This window comes from Candoia aspera, chromosome 5, assembly GCF_035149785.1.
Source record: "Candoia aspera isolate rCanAsp1 chromosome 5, rCanAsp1.hap2, whole genome shotgun sequence".
Taxonomy (NCBI): domain Eukaryota; kingdom Metazoa; phylum Chordata; class Lepidosauria; order Squamata; family Boidae; genus Candoia; species Candoia aspera.
In genome coordinates this window covers 55,506,976-55,523,154 of record NC_086157.1, presented here as the reverse complement: position 1 = coordinate 55,523,154, position 16,179 = coordinate 55,506,976, and positions in this window count along the sequence as shown.

Below are 16,179 nucleotides of genomic sequence, written 5' to 3'. Positions count from 1 at the left end.
CTTAGGAGTTAAAATAAGCTGAAATTCTTTCTTTCATTTTGGCAAACACTATTTCAGCCCCAGTTGACTTTCATGAATTATTTTCCAGGCAAAGTAATAACAACAATTGCCCACAGTATCACTTCAATTTTTATGTTCATAAAACTTACCATAATTGATATACTCTGTCAGACTGCCTGTATGTGTATACGTTATTCTTGGGAAATTGTTTATCTTTGTTTGTTTCTATCTTTGTGAAACCCAGTTTGTTTTTTGCTATTGTGACAGGTAGGATTTAAGATATGAAGGTGAGAACCATTGCAATAAGTCTGCTATTCTCAACTGTGATACATAACATTTCTCTGCAGCTAGTTTTAGAATAAGATTCAGGGCCAGAGAGGAAAATAAGTCTACTTACCACATTTATAGTTTAGTTTTATCTCATCTGACTTAATGAATGTTCATCAGATTATAGCCATGATGTTGTAGCTGTAGAACACCTTAGATCTGTTCTTGTTCACAAACAGAAGAGGCCAAAATTATTGTCTCCATGCCATTGGGAGAGATTAAAATTTCATGCACATACCATTACCCTACAGTCATATATCTCTCCAAGAATGAACCAGAGTCCACAGCTGAGAAAATAATAATTGTTCACAAATGTATTTTCTGTTTAGTTTATGGAAATGATCTAAATGATAGCCCTTTCTTTATACGAGGACACTATGTGATCTGGGGGGAAAAGCCCTGTTATTTGAGATTCAACTTTATTTTGATTAAAACATGTTAAAATTGACCTATTAGATAATATGAGATAAAACTCATATTATAGAAAGAAAAATAATTGTCGTACAGTTGTTTTTAGTGCTAAGGGTAGTGGATTATTAAAGCATAGTCTTCTCCAACCTAGCATTTTCCTGATGAATTAGACTACAATTCCCAGAATTCTCAGCTTGCATTTCCAGACCAAGGCCTCTTCAAACTACTGTAGACAGTCCTGGTAGATTCATTCAGTTGCTAATCAGGCAGAGATGCTATATAGTTCATTCCCCATATCCAGTCACATCCATGTGAATTTATTTCACCCATTATCAAACAGAAATAGGGAGGAGTGTGTTGGCAGAGTGCTAGAAAGCATTTGGCCCAGGAGAGATCAGAAAAGTCACACACCAGGCATTTCTATAAAAATAATTTTATTTACAGAAAACAAACATATTTAAAGGCTGTTTGCTGAGAGGAGAGATTTCTCTCAGCTGCATATTCTCTGCAAGCCTACTCAGAAGGAAAACTGAAACTAAAACAAGTCCAGGCAAGTTCTTCCCTTAGGCAATGCAACCATTAACACGTGAAAAGGGGACAATTAAATTCAACCTCTTCACCCGGCCAAAATGATTAGTTACCATAGTAACCTTAATCTGTAGTAGAAAACATATTAACAGAGTGTCTTACCTGTTGCAAATGAATCCTCCAGAGAGTTACTAGCCTCTGACTGAAAGCTATATATTCTATGAAGATAAAAAATGAAAAAATGAGCAAAAACCAAAATTACTTCTTGGGAAGGATTTTGAAAACAGTCAGACTCATACTTGTTATTTTCAGCCAGTATGGTATTTAACTTCTGTTTGAGTCCAAGCTACTAGAAAGGTCACTTTCATTCACATGAAACTGATGTATTTAGAGATGAATTTCAGTGGCTGTATTTGTAGTTTTGTTTATAAAAACTCTATTTTCTCCCTGTTCAGGAGGCCTGGGAGAACAATCAACAGTGTCCTGAAAGACTTAGGAGTGGGAGCCACACAAAGCTCTGTGGGGAGATCATTCCAGAGCGCAAGAATTGCAACAACTGATACTATTCAGTCATTGGCTGCATTGTATCCAAGTACTGTCTTTGCTATATCCTTCCTGACTGAACACAGTGGTGTTTCTTCTTCGTCTTTTGTGTCTGAGTGGTAAACAGTATCATCTTCTGACTGAAAATGTCCAATTCCAGTCCATTTCAATTCGCTGGTTAAGGTGTTATTGGGTAGTCAATTAACTTCATCTTTTACTATCTGAGGAAAGCTCATAGCATGTTGAGTGATATCCGATCTGAGGAGCCCATCATCTGGTACTATATTATCAATCACTTTGTCTTGTCTGTCCATGTAGTTTTCTTGATAAAATACAGAAGTGGTTTACCATTGCCTTCTCCAACACAATATGAAATACACCCTTTGCCTTGTCCCTAAAATGATCACCTACCTCCAGCATCTTCCTATATTGCTGCTGCCCTGCTTGCTTTAGCTGGGCAACTGGGATGACCTTCACACCCTTGGTGACCCTGCTGGAAGTATAGCAGGACTTATGGAGGTGGCAGGGGGATGAAAAGTTAATAAAAGTTAAATGTGATTCCAATTAATAAACTCAGTGAACTTTGTTGATATATTTTACATCCACAAGGCTTTCCATGGTATTCAGGCTCCCATTCTGGCCAAACATATCTTTTTTTCAAGTAATATAAAGGGGCCTTATTCTTTCTGCTTCTCTTCCTGAGGCTGTTCATACTGAACAAGCTTTGCTTTTAGAGCTTTGTTTTCTTCCAATAGGGCTTCAGACTTTGCTTTCATCTCCGCCACCTCCAGGCAAAGAGGTTCTACTTCAGGGTTCTACAGAGCTGCAGCTCCCAAGTGATGTTTCAGGAAGTCCAGGGCACAGCTGGGCTTTTCTGGCTGCTCATACAAGACCACCAGGACTTTGGTGAGGGTGTCCATCATGCTGGACTTCTTCAGGTAGTGGCTCCATCTTGGAGTTGGCAGCCTAAAGTGGTTTCTGATGCTGCTGTTGCGGTTGCCACCAGGGCCACCTGCACCGTAAACCCAGCCACTCAATCTGAGCGGCTTTTCCCACTGCTAAGTTAAAGGGCAATCCCTCAACCTTGAGTCAGCAGCAAATGATATTAGTGTGAAATTTGCTGCCCTATTTCTAATGCCTGTTCTGCCTCTACTGCATTTAATCCAAATCATTGCCAGATGGTGTTTTCCTGATGATGTGAGTACAATGTGTGACAGGCAAAGCAGCTGATTGAATCTGCCAGCTTTGCTGCCTTCTCTCTTCAGAATATCACCATCTTCTGTGAAAAGCACCTGCTGATCACAGCACTGCAGCAGAATGGGATGGGTATAACGCCAGGCCTCTGTCAAGTGTCTCTCGGCTGCTTTGTGTGCCACTGTTCCAGCATCTTATTCTGTCACAACACATTATGTTTAATAAAGTGTTTAAAAAAACAAATAGGAATCACCAAGGAAACTGAGTCACTTGCAGTATTTCCTATCAGTAGTTCTTGATCTTATTTCACTATGGCAGCCTTGTGCAAATCCAGCAAGGGCATTAGAGAGAATATTCACAACAATACCAGCTGAATGGTCTAAAGTTACTCTGCAAATCTGCTCAGCTGCCACTTATAAGAATTCTCTTTTGATGCTTCTTCCATGCATCATATTGTACAGTAGATCAGTGTTTCTCAACCTCAGTGACTTTAAGAGGTATGGACTCCAGCTCCTAGAAGTCCCCAGTCATGGCTGGCTGGGGAATTCTGGGAGTTGGAGTCCACACCTATTAAAGTCACTGAGGTTGAGAAACACTGCAGTAGATTCTCATAGCCTTCCCCAAACTAGTTTCCTCTGAATGTGTTAGAATGTAATGTTAAGAAGACGCAGCTTATCATCCTGAAGGCCTTATATTGTGAAATCTATTAAATATAACTTAATTTTGCAAAGAGTATTTGATTAACGGTGCACAAATTCAACTTTGTTAGCTGTTGCAGGCCTATTCACATCTGAGATTTTTCTGTCTTTTGCATTTTACTCAAGACAAGCTTGCATGCTGTTAAAGAAACTGAAGCAGGATAAGTCAAGGATATAATATTACCCATTTTCGTTTTTACTCATAGTACAAATGAAAGCTAAGATTCTCTGAATTTCAAATTCCGCATCTGATGCCAATCAGCACAGTTGTTCTCTCTGTGTATGTATTTAATGGTGCCATTAAAAAGCAACAGTCTGGAAAAATGGTTTATTTCCCCTTAAAAAAAAGTTAGGGTTTTAAAAAGAAAAAGAGAGAAAATGTAGTAATAGCATAAACTGATTAATAACTAGAACTCATAGCATCTTGATTTGTCCTAGGCCATCAGCTTCTGCTAGTCATTCATCTCAATTTATCTATTTGATTTAGCTGAATCCCAATTAGAACTGAACCCTTCTCAATTTACCTGTGCTTTTGGGGAGGTAATGTGGAATTCTGCCTAGGTGAGCAGAACTGAAAATGGATCTTTCTGGAGCTTCCAGATTGACTTGGTACTTCCATACCAGATATCTGTCCATGTCTGTGGGCAGTGTTTTCTTCCTTCATTGCTGCTGCTTTGTTGCCAGGAAGGGGTGCCTCTTCAACCTTCTTTAGGTCTTCCAAATAAACTTTGATCCCCTTTCCCTTGCACAGAGTCTCCTTCCTTAACATCCTGCTTAAATTATCTTACTATTTGACAAAATATTTTGTGAGGTAAACTGGTGATATTAGAGAAAATAGCTGGGTCGAGGGTAGAGCAGATAGCTCAGCACACCATCCTCGCCAGTGGCTAGCCAACACCCTGCACCCCCAATCCCAGCAAGATTATAAAGTACTCATTCTCAATTCTGCATTGTCAAGCAGGCACAAGAAGTGTATAGAAGTAATTGTCTTGTGGAGAATTTGGAAGCCATATCTACAAAGTAGTTCTCAGTATAGCAGTGCATAGGAAATCTTCCCTATGTGTATATTAATCTTATAGTTCAAAAACTGGGCCTTTTCCTCATATTGGCAGAGAGTGAATTTAATGTAATACTTAATGTGTTGAAATCTTCAGCATCTTAAGTGACCTTAGTTCAGTCTCTATTTCTCAGATCAATCTTCTTCACATGATTTCTGGGAATAAAGTAATGACAGATGCCCATAGGACCTGCCTTGAACTTCCTGAGAAAAGGCAGGATATAAAGTTAGTAAACAAATTTCTTTTCCAGTCCAATTATTTACCTTCTGATATTTCCTCTGGAAGTTACATCTCACTTAGTTGTTGTTGCAGTTGATATTTAAGTTGTATGGACAATGAGCATCACCTTCCTTCCCCACTACCAACATTTTTGCACCAATTAATTAAGCTATAACTATTTATTTATTTATTTATTTATTTATTTTACATTCCATTTCAAAAGGTCAGCTAAGGCAGATTAACATGCAAAGAATGGGGATTGTGTCAGGCACAGGTTTTCTATCTTCAGAATCAAAATTGTCCCAGAGGTTGCAAAAATTCCTTGTCTTCTGAAGTGACTGATGGAAACAGTGACACAACTAGTTTTCAAAGTAGTGCTTTGGACCTGTGTAATTTTAGAATTCTGATGTTGGAAATGTTATACATGCAAGTGTATGTGTGTATACATAACAATTATGTATATTCAACAAGGGAAAAGTGGAGAGTCAATAAACATTGCTGTTGATGTTAACACAGCAAAATAAATTAGAATAAATGTATATGGGACATTTAGACCTTCACAGATTTGTGCTTTTATGTCAGGTCTTCCTGCCTAAGCAGATTAACCTTATTAAGAGAGAAACTATAGATAAAAGATTAAATACAGACTGGATTATTATATTTAACAAAGAGCATTGCATACATACATCTGGAAGCAAAAAGATTCAACAGTATTATGCATCTTCCTGAAATCTAAGGCTCAGAAAAGAAAAGGATATATTAATATCAATTAAATTAAAGCCTTTGCTTTTAAAGAGCTCTATCACTTCTCTACTTCACAATTAGAAAGGATCTGTATACAAGACGGATTATATTGTATTAGACCATTTTTGTTGACTGCTCCTTTGGGGGGAATCCATCCGGAGGCAACAAAAGATCCACCCCACCCCAGCCTATGGCTTCTGGACATTCAGCAAGTCTGTCTGCTAGGATTTAATTTCAGTTCCACCTATTCCCTTACTACCTCCAGACATCAGATAAGAGGTGGAGAAATATAGCTGGATTTCATCAGCATGGTGATGATACCTCAGCTCAAACTGACAAATGACATCTCCCAGTAGTTCTGAATGCTCAGAGAAGTTCAGTAGCAATTATTTTGTTGTTCTTCCCTGGAAGTATATATAATAGCTGCATTGAAAACTCTTAAAGCCAAGATGCTGGCACTGCTTCTATAAGGAGTTCAATTTAATCTAGGTTTCAATTATGATCAAATAGAACGTGTCCAAACCAGCTTCCTAAGACAGTTATTCCAAGTGGTGAAATGTGTAGCTAATATTGTCCTATATCTGGAGGCAAAGCCCATAAAATTGAAAGGAGGAATGGTTATGTATATATAAATACTGTATTGGATAGAAGCTCATTTTCAGCCTCAAGGTCTGACACATCTTATTCTGATAGATAAATATTATTCTTCCTGGAAACATCAAACAGAAGATAAATTACAAAATTGGGACTGAGATGCTGATATCCTTTGGACTTCCTTGGACTATGGTTGTTCTGAAACAAAGAATTCTCAATATAGAATTACATCAGAAGACAGTAACCTGTCACCCAAAGTACAACTGGGTCATAGCACATTTTACTTTAAACCAGTATTATATTTTAACCATCTTACAAACAACAAATTTCATAGGGTTTTTACATTATTGCAGTTCAATATCTTGCTGTCAGCAGTGCTGGAGGGTAAATTCTGGAAAATCCCTGTGCTGAAGGCTTTGCCCTTGTGAATATGCAAGTATTGACTCAGAAGCTCATGTTAAGCTTTGCTGTAATTTTTATCAATATATTCTTAATGAGCTAAGTTTGTATTCATAGCCTGTAAAACTTGTGCTTTATTAATAACAATATAGACCAAGCATGATCACTGGCCTTTTTATGACATGTATTATATAGTATTGGGCTTTTGTGTTTGGATCTGTGACCTGTAATAAAGATACTACTACTACTAAAAAAAAAACCCAGCTGGCATTGATCCATGATATTTTGACTTATGCAGATTCTTGCAACTCTTCCCATAGGCACAGTAGCCTGGGGGAAGTGAGCAGAGGTACAGCAGGGGCTGTGATGTGTGGTTTTTTTTTTTGCACCCCAAGTAAATGTCTTGAAATAGAAGTACCCTGTTCAAACAGTTACAAGGAAAAATAGCAGTTTATTACTGTACAAATAACTTAGTTTGGCCATGGGGTGGGATGGGGTGGGGATAATCTCATTAAGAAAAGAAAACACCATCCCTGTCTGGAAGACCCCTAATCTCCTCTGATTGTCTACTTCCAAATTAAGGCTCTTAGGATACTTCCGTGACATAAATTCCCCTTACATTTCCATGTTGGAGTATTAAGGGTAGGCTTAATAGGCATGTCTTTTGCAAAAAACGTGGGGAAAACTAGGCAGGAATATAAATTCATCTCTCATGTGACTCTCATGTGACTTAAGCAGAAGGGCAAGGAGAGGACTATCAACCTTTTTTTAATCCTACAAAGCCCCCTTTTTAAAAGTAGTAAACACAATGAGGAAGAGGAGGAGGAGGAGGGCCAGCCCCTAGCATATCTGCGAGAATGATTGTTTTCTATTGAGGGCACACAATTAGTTCAGTGAGTTCTTGTCAGAGAAAAAGTTTGCTCCTTTGTGGGCAAGATTTCTGAGAAAGGAACAAAAACTGCCCTTCAAAAACAGGGACATAGTTGCCACATCTCACCCCCAGCATGATGGCTTCTTTATTGTCTCAGAGAAAGAGGAGGAAAGGTGTCACTCAACAGAGTGCAAGACTCACTTTGTGGCCCCAGTGCCGCCACCTAGAATAGGATGCCAAAAAGGTTGGGCTTTTATTGATTTTTGGTGGGCTAAGGAATTAGTCCCTTGCAAATGTGTATATCACCCATTTTGTCCCTTAAAGCCTCTGCATTGCCCCAAAACCTATTCTGACACGCTGACATAAAATCTGGCCATTTGCAATTCCCTTATCTTCCCTCCTGTCAACAACACTTTTCACCTTTCACCTCTGCCTTCTATAGAGGTTACACACTTCACCAGCTACGAGAGTGAGAAGTGTGATAGAGAAGCCATCCGCCTCTGTGCCTGTGTCCCCATTGTTAGGAACTTTATCCATAGATAATGTTGTGCATTGCTACATTACTGTTTCAACATGTTAAGAAAGGCAGTTGCCTTTTACTTTTTCCTTATGTGTGTTTTCAAGACAAGAGTCAGAAATTTAAAAGATGCAAACAGTTAACAGAATGTTTTCAAATGGAAACCATTAACACATTTAGCTGTGAATTACAAATTGATGTACATGCATATACATCCTAAAGCAGCAAATTCATATTGAAAAAGAATCATAAAAGATGTATAATAAAATACCTGTGCTAAGCTTTAAGACATTGTATATGTTTGTATATATGTGTTTAGACATTTTATATTATTATTGGTGCACATTTATATTATATTTTATATATATATATATATATACACACACACACATATACATATATATATATTCCTTTTCTACAATATACATGTACTATATATTTATATGACTACGTGTACTCATATGGAATCAGATAAATAAGCAGACAGAAATACAGAAATGTGATAAGTGAACGTTGAAAGCTGCAGCACAACTAATGCAGCATATTGGTTAAAATATTGGACCACAACTAGGAGATTCATCTCAGATCCTCTCTTGATACTGGAACTCACTTGGTGACTTTGGGCTGATCATTTAGTTTTGGCTCAGTCCATTTCACAGAATTTCCAATTTTGGAACCTCTTACAGAGAAGACTTCTCAAGGTTCCACAAAACTGCCCCAAAGGATGGTGAAATCAAGAGAATGGCCTCTTCCAAAGTTCTTAAAGGCCAATTGTTCATAGAGGAAAATTCTGTCCTTGAAATAAACTTAGCCTAAGTTGTATAGGATTTTATCAATCATAAACTATATTCTGAATTTTCCCTAGAAACAGACTAGTAGCCTATTGGGGTTCTTTTAGCAAGAGAGTTAATTAAATCTATTTTATAATCTGCATACAACCTTCTGCAGTGACTGATGTTTCAAATATTTGAAGTACAAGGTAAACTTATACAGAACATGTTATAGTAGTTCAAACAGGATGTTACTGAGAGTCATCTCATCTCCAGTCCAGATGTAAGACACGCTTAAATTGTTCTTTACCAGAAATACAGTAGTATTACTTTATTATACTACTACTATTATACCTAAACCGCCCAGAGTCCCTTTTGGGAGAGGGCGGTGATAAATTTGATTAACAAATAAATAAAATTTCCTCCTGATTCTTACACTGTCCAACAGCAGTCTCAATGTGTATAAAATCAATCAGACTTTGTCATTCATTATCCTAGGAAGATAACTGATAACAGTTAACTGAACCTACTGGGAAAATAGGCAGTAAAGGCAAGATAGGTACCAAAAATGGGGACAGCAAAATTTCATGATGATATATTTTTTTGCTGACTCAGGAGTAGGTGGATAGCACTAGCTTGGCAGTGGGGAAATGCCCTAAGACTTGTGTTATTAAGGCTAGCAATGACATCTTCAGGAATGGGTATTGTTAGAGGAAATCTCTATCATTTATAATAGATCTGCAGACTGAGCAGCCTGGACTGGTCTGCCAAGATATATAGACCTTGCCTTGATTAACTATAATATTTGGTCTAGCCCTTTTTTATGCTCAAGCTCCAGACAACAACAAATATTTGAAAGAGGGACAATGGCTCAGTTCAACACAGTTTGCCTTTTAACTAATCAGGAGCATCTTAATGGAGCTCCAAACCTTGGCTGACTATAGCCACTTTTCCTTATATCCACCCTAAAGGATACATCCCACAGATTCCATTGCTATTCTCTACAAAATACCCACTAGTGCTTCCATGTTGAAAGAAAGGACTGTAACTCAGGGGTAATGTCCCTGCTTTGCATGCAGGATTAGAAAAGTCTGAATCTCTGCAGAAACCACCCATAAGGTAAGTCCCCATGTTGGCATTCTAAAACATGGGATTCTTTTCCTAATGAATAATGTGAAAGTGGCAACTTATTAAAAGAAGTTTCCAAATATAATCAAGATATTATTGTCCTAGGTCTTTAATGGATTATGATACTAAACAATCAAACACAGATGTAACAAAACTGTGTATGCATGCTGTAGCTGCTCAGAATCTCAACTTACACTGTGGCTTGGTTCCCTCCAAATGAAAAATTCTGTCAACATTTGTGAGTGTAATCAACTCATGAGTGTGACCAACTCAGAGAGAAGGTGAGGGCACACATCAGCATGAAATGCTGCATGGACAGTGTGTGTACAGGGAGAGAAAAGACAATACAAATATTTCTGCATGCTACTATAATATGGCATTGCTTGAATCGGGGATTGGCTGACCTTGCCACCATGCCATGTTTTGAATCTTGCCTTGGACTGCATTGAATCCATACTGAAAGTGAACAGAGCCTATCAAAATATAGTTCATTAATGGGATTGGGCTTTCTGAAGTACAAACTGCATTCAATAGTACAATATATCTTTTTAAAAAATTATCATATTGCATTGAAAGTAGAATGGGTGAATGGAATCTGATAGAAGCTGGGTACAGTTTCATCCATCTTCAAGAGTCAGCAGTATATCTATAATTTTAGGCAAGAAAATATAATATAATGGCAAACACAGAGCATTTCCTGAAAAAAGAAAAAAGAGAGCTGCCTGGAGCAAGTGTTGATGCGTCAATCTGCCAGGCAAGAGTCTAATTAAATACATGCTTTTGACAGGCTCCTTGTTTTCTTTGCCCCAGAGATGTAGGGTCAGCCATTTTGCAGATCCTGTTTAACTTCAGCTGCTGAACTTATCCTGCATAAAAAGAACGGAATGGCAGAAATTATCTGGAGCAATTATCTCCGTTGTCATTGCATGTGTTAGACGAAGAAGCAAGGTTCTGATCTCTGTTATGCTAGTCAAAAAACAGAAGCACTGGGTTATGCTAGTCAAAAAGCAGTTGTATTTTGCAATGGAGGTTTGTGCTTGGTACCTGGTGATGGAAAGTGGGGTCATCTTGTTGACCCAGGCCAAAGCTGGGTGGTGCGATTCACCTGGGGCGAGTAGCCAAAGATCACACAAAGGTGATGAAAAAAAGAATTCAACTTTATTTCTGCACAGAAGCAAAGATTCATACTCGGGACTCAAGTCGCAAAGCAATCGCGCCACTTAAAGTTTAATACAGCTTTTTATACAGTTTTGAAACAAAGATATATGCAATCATTGGTAGATGGTAATTTATTCACACCCTTGGGTGGATATTTTGGCTGTAACAGAAAAAAGCATGACTGGACTATAACCTGGTCCTACTCTCTAGGAATTAATTGCTTGTTCTCGCTTACATGAGGCTAGCTGATAAGGGAAACATTCAAAGCAAGGGAGGAGGCTTTGATCTAGATTCCTTAGCAGAAGGGAGTCTAAAGCCATAGCCTGTAATTAGCCTCTTTCTGTGTCCTATCCAGTAACAAGCGAAAGTTAGCAAGCAAAGATAAATTCAAGGCTATCTATCTATTCCCATTGCACACGCAGCTTTCTTCCTCCCTCTTTACTGCACCTGGCTGGTAAAACAAGCAGCCTTTAACAGGAAGGGAGATGAGACATGCTGGCACCTAATCTATCTTAACCTTTTCCCAGCAACAAGCGAAGGTCAGTCTGGGAGGCCAAACATGGTGTTTTTACTGCCTTCTTCAAATTAACCCTAAAATCACCATTCCATCAATCTGTTCAGGTGGATCCTCTGCTGGAGCAACAATTGGCCTTATCAAAGACTATACTGCAAAGAGGCCTACAGCATCACTAAGCCATGCTCTTCCTAATGAAGGTTCCCCTTTTCTGTCCACAGGAAGATCTGGTGACTATAGAATCAAAAGTTCCTCTGCGATAGCTTGAAAACAGGAAATACATTCCAGCTTGCTTGTCATGACCTCGTTGCAAGGCACAAAGAGCTTCACAACATAGATCATGATCATTAAGAAATAGAGGAAGGAGATAATCAAACTAGGGATTAACACAAGCACCCAAAAGCACCCACACCCATGGACCCATAGGCAGCTGAAAAGAAGGACGTCAGAGGAACGGAGATAAGCCGCACCTGGTGCCCCGGAGGACACAACCGACGCTGGGAGACAAAGGAAGGCACCGGGAAAACGCCCAGGCAGCCATCAAGGGTCCCATCAAGAGGGATCGGGACAATGTGGGGTGGGAAGCCCGGGGCAATACAAGAGGGTATAAAAGGGGCACCTCCACACCACCAACCTCATTCCCGTTTTTAGTTCTGTCAGCTATCATTCCAATAAACCAGAAATCCTTAATACCCATTAAGTGAGTCTGTGTCTTATTGCGAACCGAGTCTGACCCTGACATAAAAACGGGAACCGAAAAATTTTTTTCACCTAGCACCCATCCAACAAGCTTGTGAGGGACCCAGCTAGGTATGGAAATCCAGGAACCGAGGCGGCGCAACCCTTCGGCGCCCGGCGACGAAGCCCCGCTCCCGCAGGGCGGGATGCAGCTGAGGTCCGGGCGATGTAACGCCCCGGTAAGTATGGGACCCAGCTGGGGGGAAGCGGCGGGGGAGGGACCCACCCCGGCACCCCGGAGCCCACGGGGCACCGGGGGCGAGACAAGGGGACCCTCTCCAGGCTCGCAGGCAACCCCGGAGGAAGCGCGAGACGAACCGCCACCCTGGGCGCACGGAGGTGAGGACGCGCCTGGCACCGCGGAGGGACCAAGGGAAGATCCATCCTCCACAACGGCCAACGGCGAGGGCGAGCGGAGCGGCGAGCACCCCAGTGGGAAGCCGTGGACGGCGGCGAGGCTCGACGCGCTGGAGGAAGGGATGCAGGCGATGTGGCTGATGCTGCAACAGCTGATGGCAGCGCAGGGACCCCGCAGCGGAGGCAGCGCAGAGGCACCCCCGGACGAGTGGCGGCGGGGCGAGCGGGGCGGCGGCGACGGCGGAACCCGGCCCAAGGAGCCCACCCGACGACCGGTGGCGCACCAGGACGAGAGACGGGGCGGATACCCAGTGGACGGCGGCGACCACGGCGGAGCCCGACCCCAGGAGCCCACCCATCGACCAGAGGCGCGCCTGGACGTGAGACGGCGGGACAACCTCGGCGGCGGCGGCGCTTGGCCCCAGGAACCCACCCGACGACTGGAGACGCACCAGGATGAGAGGTGGAGGGACGACCTGGCGTGCGGCGGCGGTGACAGCGGAGCCTGGATCCAGGAGCCCAATCGAGGAAGAACGCCCCGCCCTCCCCCCCGAGCGACAGGTCGACGAACTTGCGAGGAGACCCAGAGAGAGGCACTAATACCGCAAGAAGACTGGAGACAACCCGACCCGCAGCAGCTCCCGCAGAGCCCGAGGCATGACACAGAGGGCATCAGGAGCCAAACCAGGACAGCTGCCAAGGACTTTGGCATAAAGTTTGACGGGGACCCCTCTAAACTCTCCTTTTTCCTGACTAACGCGAGGTACTACCTCGAAGAATGGGGTCCCTGTTTCAGAACTGAAAGGGGCAAAGTCAATGCCCTGGCCATAAAACTAAAAGGGCGGGCCGCTGATTGGTACGTCCAATTGTGCCAATCAGGTGCCCGGGCGCTGCAGGACAGCACAGAATTCCTGCAGGCGCTGGAGCGGCACTTCAGGGACCCCCTGGAGCAAGAAAAGGCAAAAAGGGCGCTGGAGACACTCAGACAAAGCCCGCGCTCCGTGGCAGAGTATGCCATGGAGTTCCAAGCCCTAGCCGGAAAAGTGGACACTTGGTCTCAATCGACACTGATTGAGAAGTTCAAACACGGACTCAACTTAAACGTCCTCCGGTGGGCACTCGGCCGCGACAACCCCAGCTCCCTGACGGGCTGGATCCGGCTGGCAGCGGAAGCAGAGAACGCTCACGACACGTTCCTCCACGCAAGGAGGGAAATGCAGCAGATGGAGGCAGCGAGACCCCCACGCACCAGCGCAAGGCAGGCGAGGGTGAGACCCCAACCCTGGAAGGAGGAACGGGACAGACGCTTCGCTAAAGGGCAATGCTTCACGTGCGGCAAGGAAGATCACAAAGCAGCCGCATGCCCCAAAATGACACCCAGAGAGAGCCCGAGGAGGTCACAAACCGCACCAACCCCAGTGCCAAGAAAGCGACCAGTGGCGAAGGGGGAGTACCGACGCAGACACGTCCCCTACAGTTCAGAGGAGGAGGGAAGCAACCCCGACGAGCCGACGGGAAACGACAACCACCTGGCCTAAGGGGCGCCGAAGGACAGGTGGAGGACAGTGACAGGCGCTACGACAAAGGGGTGAGTGAGGAATGCCCCACCCTCTACGTCCGTGTTACCCTCACCCACTGAAATAAAACTGAAAAGGTCTGGGCACTAATTGACTCGGGCTGCTCCAAAAGCCTAATGCACCCTGACCTGGTAGCTGCACTTAACCTCCGCTGCTATCCACTTCAGCACCAACTGGTGTTCTCGCAGCTCGATGGATCTGCAGCGGGAGGGGGCCCGGTCACCCAATACACCGGAGAAACCGCGCTAAGGCTCGGCAGCCACGAGGAAAAATTGGCTTTCATCGTGGCACCGGTGGGGCAACCCCGACTCATACTGGGGATCCCATGGCTCGTGCAGCAAAACCCAGTCATCAACTGGAGAACTAGAGAGATTAAGTTTGCTGATGGGCGTTACCAAGCACCTTCAGGGAACAAGGTTCCCCGAGCAGCCATGGGGGGGGGGCGACGCCGACTGCGGAGCACAAAGAGACGGCACTGCCAGAGGGACTGCCAACCAAATACGGGGATTTCGCCGATGTTTTCGGCGAGAAAGAGGCGGACAAACTCCCCCCCCACAGAAAGTCGGACTGCACCATTGAACTGGTCCCGGGGGTACCCCTACCCAACCCAAAAATATATGCCATGACCCAGCGAGAGCTGGCAGCATTACGGGACTTCGTAGACAAAAACTTGGCGAGAGGTTTTATCGAGCCAGCAAACTTTCCAGTGGGAGCGCCAGTCCTCTTTCACGAGAAAAAGGACGGGTCACTGCAGCTCTGTACAGATTACCGTGGATTAAACGCAGCAAGCATTTCAAATAAATACCCCTTACCCTTAATAAAGGACATCTTGTCCCACCTGGTAAAGGGTAAGGTATTCTCTAAATTGGACATAAGGGAAGCCTATTACCGCATACGGATACGGGAGGGGGATGAGTGGAAGACTGCTTTCAACTGCCCATTGGGGGCGTTTCAATATAAGGTGCTCCCATTCGAACTGGCAGGAGCACCAGGGGTATTTATGCAGTTAATTAATGAGGTCCTGCGTGACCACCTTTTTAAGGGGGTTTTGGTTTACCTCGACGATGTATTGATCTACACAGAAACAGAACGTGAGCACGAACGCTTGGTAAAAGAAGTGCTCAAGAAACTTCGCAAGGCAGAGCTGTTCGTTAAGCTCTCCAAGTGCGAGTTTCATAAAAAACAAATTGACTACCTAGGGTATAGGATTTCAGCTAAAGGGATAGAAATGGACCCCAGGAAGGTCCAAGCCATACTGGCGTGGGAGCGCCCACGCACGAGGAGACAACTTCAAAGCCTCCTGGGATTCACTAATTTCTACAGGGGGTTCACGCCAAGGCTGGCAGAGACCATTTTGCCCCTAACTAACCTGCTTAAGACTAAGGGCTTGGGGGACACGCGCAAATCAAGAAACCCGGGGGCGCTACTAAACTGGACAGCTGACTGTCAAATGGCATTCGAGAGACTGAAAAACCTCTTCACGGCTGAGCCAGTGCTACAACACCCCGACCCCACCAAGCCTTTTGTGGTGCAGGCAGATGCCTCCGACTTTTCCATCGGAGCCATCCTGCTTCAAAGGGACTCCAACAACCACCTAAAACCCTGCGTCTACCTTTCCCGCAAATTCTCCGAAACAGAGCGGAGATGGCACATATGGGAAAAGGAGGCGTTTGCAGTAAAGACAGCTCTGGAAACATGGAGGCACCTGCTGGAAGGGGCCACTTGCCCCTTCGAGGTCTGGACAGACCACAAGAACCTGGAGGCACTCAGCACGCCAAAACGGCTCAGCCCGAAGCAGGTGCGATGGGCTCAGTTCTTCAGCTGGTTCAATTTC